This window comes from Camellia sinensis, unplaced genomic scaffold, assembly GCF_055761805.1.
Source record: "Camellia sinensis isolate YWXY unplaced genomic scaffold, ASM5576180v1 Unanchor3, whole genome shotgun sequence".
NCBI lineage: Eukaryota > Viridiplantae > Streptophyta > Magnoliopsida > Ericales > Theaceae > Camellia > Camellia sinensis.
Genome location: NW_028129178.1, coordinates 819,440 through 829,499, shown reverse-complemented (window position 1 = coordinate 829,499; position 10,060 = coordinate 819,440).

The following is a 10,060-nucleotide window of genomic DNA, read 5'->3' as shown; positions in this document are numbered from 1 at the left end:
TCGCCGATAGGGGGAACACTGTCGGACTTTATCTATTGAGTGCCCTAGTGGACCTATCACAGGTCCGGCGGTATGATTGGGGTGGCGCCAGCCTGGCCACTCTTTATTGCTATATGAGCGCGACCTCCCGCGGACGGGGGAACATACTTGGCGGTTATTGGAGAGCCTGGGAGGTACTTTCTGCCCCCTTTGATTTACATTTCTTCTTTCATTCTCTGTACACTGCACACACTGTACACTTTACATTTTGTATCTCTGTACCTTGCCCTCAGCATTCTGTATTTACAATTTGCACTCAGCATTCTGTATTTTGATGGCTACTGCCCTGTTTTCCACAGCTATGGATCTATGCGTACTTCCCGACACTAGCCCCGGAGCTCGAGGTGGCGATGCCTCCCATGACCCCTTACTCGCTGGTATTTGAGGGCCCGTACCGGCCGAGACCTCGGGAGTCTCTTCTCTATCTACGACAATACTTTGACACAGTACGGCCATCAGAGGTATTGCAGAACTCTCAGTTCTTCATGTTTCCAATCTTTGATTTATCTTGCGCATTTACGATTTCTGATCAGCTTATGCGTTAGTTACCCGCAGATCGCATGGCAGCCTTGGACGCCTTTAGGTAGTGACCTCGATTCCAGTTTGCCGGAGCCTGGGGTTCCTCTCGGTACAGGATCCTGTTAGAGGGGCCGGTTGGCAGGGCCTAGTTTTTAGGGGAGCGCTTCCTGTGCCAAACATGGGGCTACCCCGTTCAAGACGTTCCCTCAGCACCCCCAGACGACATGCGGACCGCTGATAGGCTCCCTCCCCAGGTTGTTGTCGATGCCAGGTTGGGTACTGATGCATTTCTTCATCTGGAGCAGGGAGAGTATGCGACTTATCGTCACACATACTTGTTGCCTTCGTTGACGAGAGTCCGTACCCCGATGAGGAGATCCGCTGGTATGCCCTCATCGGGCCGGGCTCGGGCTGCGGACGTCCCTTCCACTAGCAGGGCTGGTACATCCAGAGGTGGGGGTGGATTGGTTCCCCCGATTCCTCCGAGTCATCATCATCCTAGATGGCTAGACATGCCGACCGAGCTGACGGGATGGCGATTCGAGACTCCCTATTCGATTCCGATAGAGCCTCCTATGTCTGACCACAGATATGTCAGAGATCCTGATTCGCCGCTGATATGCTTTACAGCTTTGATTTATCATTCAGATACTTGGGCAATCATTCCTTTACTGATATTTTGCACTTGTATCTGCAACCTCCGGTCGAGTATATGGATGAGATGCTTGGGATGATGGCCGCACTCGAGGGCGTGGTCTTACGGAGAGAGGCACAGTTGTCCATCATGGGTGTCCAGGTACTCTTAATTTTCTCGCATTTATCATACTTCCGATGACATGCTGAACTTGATCATTTCACTGCATTGGTAGGTTGCCTGTGTAGAGCACATCTGACACACACCACATTCATATACTGTATCTGTATGCACCCTCATTTCATGTAGTTTGTTTGCATCTGTATCTGATACACACATTTGAGCTGATGTATTCAAACTGCACTTTTTATTTTCAGATGCCTCCAGTATATCAGCCACAGACCAAGCCATCCAGGCCTTCTCGGGGAGCCGAGCCATCTTGACCTTCTCGGGGAGCCAGGCCATCTTCGCCTTCTCGCGGGGCCAGGAGAGGGGAGTCGTCCCGCAGACGCAGAGCACATATCGTAGAGGAGGAGCCCGATGAGGACAAGAAGGAGGAGGAGGCTGCAGATCGTCACTTAGAGACATCTGCTGACAGAGAAGAGGGTTCCGACCCTGGTTCTGGGAGTGGAGAGGAGGCTGAGGAGGATCCCGAGGATGACAGTTCCGGCTCAGATGGTGCCGGTGGTGCAGAGCCTGTTCCGCAGAAGAGGACGAAAAGGGCCTCTTATTCCTGCTCTTGAGAGCATTAGTGCAGCTGTTTCCTGCTTTATTTACCTTTTTTACTAGTAGTTGTAGCACATTGTGCATTATTAGGCAATTTTATTCTCTGTAAAACTTGTACCTTTGTTGTAAAATGTTGTAACAAAAGAAGCATGATGGAATGAAACAGCTTTTCGAAAAAGTGTTGTACTTTATATTCTCAGCATCGCATCGTGTCATTTTGCACAAAAATGAGATTGAACGGTAAATGTGCATTGTGTATTTGCCAAGTCAGGTAGCAAACCGACACGACAAACTAAACAACCTAACTTACTAAGAAACAACAAAACCTCAGCAAGTTTACAACTCGATAAGCAAAACATAACAAAACTGATTAAACAAGGAGTAACAACCTTGACAAACAAAACTCGACAGCTCGACAAAACTTAAAAACTCGATAAACAAGACGATTCAACAAACAAAACAACAACTCGATAAGCAAAACAATAACTTGATAATCAAAACAATGACTCGATAAGCAAGACTTAACAACAACTCGATAAACAAGGTGTATTTCGGACGATCTGGGCGACAGAACGCATCCAAAACTAAGGAAAACTCGCGCCTTCAACACTCCCGATACATGAAAATGCTAGGAACTTCCTTCTAGAGGGTAGAACAGGACCAAAGACACAGATTGCAACATGGCCGGCCACCTTTGGGAGCTGGCCAACCAGCTTTTGCATTTGAGGGGAGAGGGGTGGCCGGCCTACCAGAAAAGGTGGCCGGCCGGCCACTTAGCTCAGCGACCACCAGTTTTTCAACACGTGTCCCCCCGAACAGTGCCTTATCCACTTTAAAGGTCCTAGCTCCGTGGCTCATTCATTTCATCTCAGTTTTGCACCAAAATGGAAGCGTTTCTCGTCGAAAATCTCACAGCTTGGATTGCTTCTTTAGACGGCTCGAAAAAGTTAAACTTCCGGGGCTTTGGCTTGAATGCACTATTGACGCTGAGCCGTACTCTGCTACACCTTCCCTTCCTTCATGTCGCGGCAAGGTTTTGGAACCCGGTAACACATGTCTTTAGCTTCGGCGGGCAAGAGGTATGTCCGACTTTCGAAGATTTTCAAGCTTTGATGGAATTTGAAAGTTACGAAGAGATCTTGCCTCAGTTTCGCTTTGGTCACGCCCAAGCTTTAGGGCGGATGTGTGGACTCACCACGCATGATGCTCGATCTCTGATCTGTAATGGGGAACTGGACATCCTCGGATTGATTTATCGCTTTTCTAACACTGGTGACCGTGGCGACCATCATTGGCAAGGTTTTCGACAACATGCCCTCTGCTTGTGTATGCTATCTCACTTTCTGCTTGCGTCGGGCTTTGGTGGATCTAGCATTCGCCTGATTGAAGTTGCTCAAGGCTTGAAGGATGGAAAGAGTTATATTGCAATGACACTGGCTGAGATGCTGATGGGCTTGGATGTTTTCCATCGCCGGGAGACGACCAGATTCGCGGGGAGTCCACTACTGCTGCAGTTAATGTTTCCCACCCAATCTCACATATGTATTGCTCACATCACTCGGCCCTCAGGCTCGGTTTTTCTCACAAAACCCTTGTCTTGCTTTTCTCTCATCGTACATCTCTCTATTCTTCATTCTCTCATTTTTCATCCCTCCCCAGGTATGGTTGATGGATAAATTGCAGGTTGTGGACTCTTGCCCAGCCTACTCAGCTCGCGGCTACTTCTTTCAACAACGCCTAGTCGATGCCCTTGATGAGGGATGGTGGTTCAACTGGATGTGCAATTTGTTTGCAGACCGCATCGCCTGGCGCTGCCCTTGGCTCAATCTCCCAGCAATGAGCTATAGCATGTTCCGGCAGACCGGGATCTAGTTGGTTGGTCTGACTCACTGTGTATTCTACTTTCCGTTCCGGTTCCAACGCCAGTTCGGTCATGACCAGACTTGCCCGCCAGAGGGGATAGAGTATCCGGCTGCCTTCCCAGTTCGAGGTGCACAGCTTGCCCGATATGCCACAGCATGGAGGACGAGAGAACTCCTGGCCCCCGCTCCCACTTTCAGTTATACTTTGTCTGACGAGTGCTTGGATTGGCTCAATGAAGAGGCACAGATTGGGTCCAGCTCGGTATCAAAAGCTTCGACCAGCTTTGGGAGGGGGCGCAGGAACACCTGACTTGACTATGCCCCGGATTTATTGCTTTATTAGTACTTCCAAGTTTTCTTTATGAATGTAATAAAAAGCAACTTTGATTTTATGCAAGAGCAGGAGAACTCTGTTTTGAAATCAATGAAATTGAAGGTTGTGGTACTGAAAATTTTCCGCTTTGGTCCAAAAATGGTCTTAGTTGTAAGAAGATTATTTGAACGAAGTCAACTTTTATTAAAACTTTTCAAAACCATTTTCGATATGGATCAGAACTGGACACGCCTGAGATCTGTCACTGAGATGCACAACCCCAGATCCCTGTAACTGGAAAGTTGCCCCTAGTCTGAAGAGTACCGCGGCACTGCACGGCAACGGAAAGTTGCCCCTAGTCTGAATAGCACTGCACCGGAGATTACAATCGAAGCCCTTAAATGCTGATAGACAAAGATGACTGAGATGATCAAATGGACAAAGTTGATCGGGGAAGAGTTTATGGCTGAACTTCAGGATGAAGTTGCCTACGTATCCCGATTATGGGAATCACGTAGTTCAGGCTTAGGTTCACTTGAGTATTTTCACTCTCCTTTTACACTCTAACTTTTGCCAAGGCCGCCCTTTGCGGGTTTTCAACCTTGCGAGCTCAGTTTTTATATTTTTCCAATTTTTTATGCTCTAACTTTTGTCTAGGTCGCCCTTTCAGGTTTTCGACCTAGCGAACCTCTCAGGGGTAATATTTCTTCAACTTGTCCATGTTGATCGGTTGTGAAAATTCTAGGCCATCCAGGTCCATCAGAACCACAGCTCCACCTGACCAGATAGACTTGATGATGTAGGGACCAGTCCAACTGGGTCTGAACTTGCCCCTTGGGTCGTGGATGGGAGCTCGGTTGTCCTTGAGCACCAAATCTCCTTCCTTTAGATTCCTGGACTTGACTTTCTTGTTGAAAGCCAGGGCAATTCTGCACTGATAGCCTTGAACATGGTACAGTGCTTTTAGTCTTCTCTCATCAAAGAGCATGAGTTCCTCAAACCTGCTCTGCTGCCAATCTGCTTCGGCTATTTGACACTCAGCCAATACTCGCAATGACGGAACCTCAATCTCGATAGGTAGAACGGCCTCCATCCCATAAACCAATGAATACGGAGTCGCTCCGGTAGAAGTTCTAATTGAAGTCCTGTAGCCCCACAGAGCAAACGGCAGCTTATCTGGCCAATCCCGATAGGTTTCCACCATCTTCTGCAGTATGTGTTTGATATTCTTGTTGGCGGCCTTAACCGCTCCATTGGTTTGCAGCCGGTATGTAGATGACTTATGAAAAGTCACGTTGTATTTTTCTAACAAGTCGATCACTTCCTTCTTAAAGTGGGAACCATTATCTGAAATGACCTCGTTTGGGACCCCATAGGGACAAACGATGTTATTTCTAATAAATTTTGCAACGTGCGATGCCTTCAACACGGCATATGATTGGGCCTCGACCCACTTTGTAAAGTAATCTATCGCGACTAGGATGAACTCATGCCCATTCGACTCCTTCGGAGTGACAGCCCCGATCACATCAATTCCCCAAACTGAAAATGGCCATCGTGAAATCATGTTGTACAGCTTCGACGGCAGGATGTTCATGCGGTTTCCATGGATCTGACACTTGTGGGATCGCCGAAAAAAATCGGTACAATCCTCCTCCATGGTGGACCAGTAGTAACCCCGTCTGAGGATCTTCCGTGCTAGCATTACTCCCTTCATATGCGCACCGCATTCTCCTCCATGGATGGCCTCCATTAGGCGCTTCGATTCCTCGGCTTCAACACACAGCTTATGCATTCCCAGATGACCTCTCTTATACAGCTTACCCCCACAGATGATGAACTAAACGGCCATTCTTCTGATTGCCCTTTTATCCTTGGCATTTACCCCTGGCGGGTATGCTTCCTTCTCCAAGAAATTCCAAATGTCATAATACCAGGGGTTTTCGTCCTGAACCTCATCTATAGCAGCAATTGACTCATAGGCTGGCACAAATTTCTGGTCAATGATGACGGGACGTATTCGGATTCCAAACGGGATGTCTATCATGGAAGATAGAGTTGCTAAAGAATCTGCGAACCTGTTGTTCTCTCTTGGAAGATGAACAAAGTTTAGCTTTTCAAACCGAGGAATTAACAAGTCCAAGGTCTGGTGATACATCATCATCTTTTCTTCTTTGACCTTCCAGTCTCCTTTTGCTTGAGACACAGCAAGGTTTGAATCCCCGATGACGTCCAACCGTCTTGCCCCTAATTCCAGGGCTGCTTGTAGGCCGACAATGCATGCCTCATATTCTGCTTCGTTGTTCGAGACTTTGAACCGGAGTTTGAAGGCTAGAGGGATATAGGAATTGTCGGGTGCTATTGTAGACGCGCCCGTGGGCCTCACTACAGTTCGGACTCGATTTTGTGTCGCGGTTCTTAATCTTGAACCAAAGAGTCCAAATCTGGCAAATCGTTTTGAGAAACAGATTTTGAAAAGAAGTGCCAAACATGGACTGCTTTGCCAGATACAGAGTCGCCACCTAAATATTTTTTATGGGGGAATTTAGGAAACCCTGACTCGGTGCCGAAGGCCACATGTCCGTCATCACCGGAGTTGTCTCGGCTCGGGAGCTAGGGTACGATTGGGGAAGGTCAGCTATGGGCACCCCCTCTCGCCCGATCCGAAGATCGGCCTCTACTAACCGTGATATCCGTTTTTGAAAGCATTATGTGTTCTTAAACTAATTATTAGCCTAGAATTACTACTTTATGCGCGCAGCAAACAAGTATAGACTAGATTGCCTAATTTGGAAAGAAACATTGCATATCCATTTGTTTTGAAAAACGCTTTAGAGTTTGCTACTCGCAAGTAGGCTAAAACACGGATTTCAACGAGTTTTCCCAACTCAAACAATCCAACCTTCACCCACGGGCATTCAAACAATTTTATCTCGTATAAGCATTTAGCCGCGTGGCAAGCATACTGTCATGGCAACACTCACACGCATACGGGATGCTAAAGCATAAACACTTACATCGTACTTCGTGCCAAAACAATAAACTAGTTAGCCAACATGCATGGTCCTAGTTCATGTCAAATTGCCTAATGTAACACATACAGAATGCAATCAAAGTAGGCTCGGCTAACCTAAGCATGGCATGTGAAATGCGATCAATTGATGCACGTATTCAATTTGGAATTGAAGTACAAATGCAGTTAGCGTGATGTACCGAGCCTGGTGCATGCAAGACAAATGTATGAATGCACGCATGCATAGCATAAGGTATGCTAATTTAAATATGCCCTAGTCTACCATCATAAGCGGGTAAATAAAAGGGAAAAAAGACGTGGGGTTGGAAGACATACACACACTCACGCACACTTATTACACAATTGCCCTCACTCGGAGGGTCCAAATAAATATTACAGTCCAAATAAAAAATACTAAATTAATTATTACAAAATTTCTAATCTAATTAACAAATTAAATGCAAAAGGAAAGGTGGCCACAGCCCCTGCCTCGGGATGCGCGAATGATGCATGCTCGAACCTGTCTCGCCCGGAAAGTCCGTACCATGCCACTGCCGCCTCGGTTTACACTGCCCTACTTCTCTGAAAATTGCCAAAGTTCTAGGATAGGTCCCCTGAACACTGTGGAACACCATCAGCTGAAGGAAATGTCCACCGGCCATTGAAAATATCCATCGGCTGCTGATGAAGCTACAGGCCCAGGAAGGATTGCCGGTGGGCACTGAATACTGCCGGTCGGCATAAAGTTCCTGCAGAATCTGGTTTTTGACAGCAACAAGAACAGACAGTGTATGGCATGGAATTTCAAGCAAGTGTATGCATGGACACATTCCCTATCATGTAATGGACTCAAGGGAGCATGGCCCTCGACCCTCGGGCCACCAATCACGCGTTTCGATGCATGATGGCCAAAGAGTCAAGTATGCATTTCTATGTCAAATGCAATGCACACAAAACATACAAGGGACCCAACCTCAATCATGGTTGGTCAAGAGGCGAGGCAATGCACAACAATGCACATGCGACCTAAGCATGCAAGCAAACATACAAACATGCAATACAACTATATGGCACACACAATGCTAACAACATAACATGCACAACGCATTGAAACATGGCATACACAATGCAAGATGGACTTACACCAATGTGAATGGACCTCAGCCGCACTCACATAAGAGGCCATGAGATGAAAATGAGACTCTCGAAGTACGTGCACGCATGCACGCAAACCGAAGACCGATCCTAAGGCACCGAATGCCACTCTAACAAATCATGGCAAGATGATATGCTAGCATGCAAATTTCAGAACTAAAATATGACCCGAAACAGCCCCGAATCATGACGATACAGCACCCGATGCATGAAATGGTCCCGAAAGTGCAAGATTAAGCACATGAAATGACTTGTAGCTACATCAAGCATGCATTATTTGATCATGGCATGTGAAGACAGATTCAAGGCAGCCCCAAAACAAGCATGTTTCCAGTTCAAAGCATGGCCAAACAGTAAGCACAAGTGGGACTAAATTATCATACAAAAATGGCTCCGCAAGGGAGGCAATGAAGCAAGTGGTAGATGCAAAGCCCAAAAAGAAAAAGACTCTTCTAAAACACTAAAGAGGGACCAAAAATATGACTACTTACAGTTTATGGAAACCCCCAAAACAATATAAAAGTATGCTCAAAATGCCATGCAAGGTAGGGCCCAAAAGGGGTCAAAACACAAAGTGTACAAAACATTCATCAAACAGCCAAAGACCCTTAATGAAACATGACAAGGGGGTCAAAATATGGCCACTTTCAGTTCGGACCAAGGTCCAAAAACAGAAGAAAAATAGGCTAAAAAAAAACATACAAAATGAGGCAAAAACATGGATTTCAAAGAAAGTAGCACATGGGGTATCTAAACAGTGATGAGCCCTTCTTCAATGTTGAAGAAGGGCTCAAAACAAGCTCACTTATAGTTTATGACATGCCCCAAAATAGATTACGCATAGGCCAAAAATAACATGCAAGATTAGGGCCTAAAGGAGAGATAAAGAAAGAAGTGCAAGATGGGAACCTCAAATGACAAAATTCCCTTAATGAATCATGAAATAGAGCTCAAAATAAGCCTAGTTCTAGTTAGGGTCGGAGCCCAGAATAGCAAGCATATATGGCTAAGGAATGATACAAAAATAAGCTCAAAAGAGAGGGAATGCTACTCACCCTTGAAGACCAAACTTTGATAGCTTCTTGGCTTGAGTTTGGTGACTCCTAGGCCTTGAAAAAGGACCTCCAGCTACTGGAATGGAAGATGGAAGGGTGGGGCTATGGGTTGTAGTGTAAAATGGTGTAGGGCTTGAAGGTTTTGAAGCTTGGATGAGATAGATATATGGGGGATTGTATGCAATGCTCCAGCTGGTTTTTCTAACCTGGTATAAGGAAGAGGAGAGCTTCCTTTATAGAGCCAAGAGACCAAAGCTTCTCTTAGAAGCTTCAAACCAAGAGCAAAGATCCTCCATACACGTGTATGGAGGATCCAGTCTGTGCCCTCCAGCTGGTACAGCTGGCATCCACTCAATCTGTAGAAAACTCCAGAAGGTCGTCGGCCAGCAAAAATGGCCGGTCAGCACAATAAATTGCCGGTCGGCACAATAAATTACCGGTCGGATAAATAGATTGCCGATAGGTGCTTCCAAGGTTAAAAAATGGCCAATGGGTGTCTAGATTAAAGCCCCGGAAGTTAGCTTTCCAATGACGCAAACCTTGCATTAAAATTCGTCCTGTGCAAAAAGTTATGCCCTTTTTGGTGAAGCCGCGCAGATTCGATCCAACCGGGATGATGCCCAACTTCAACTGATCATATCTCCCCCACCCGGACTTGGCTTTAAGAGATTCTTGAGCGAAAAATGAAGCCCCGAAAGTGAGATTTCCGACGGTGGTGGCCCCATAGCTAAAATCCAAGTACGC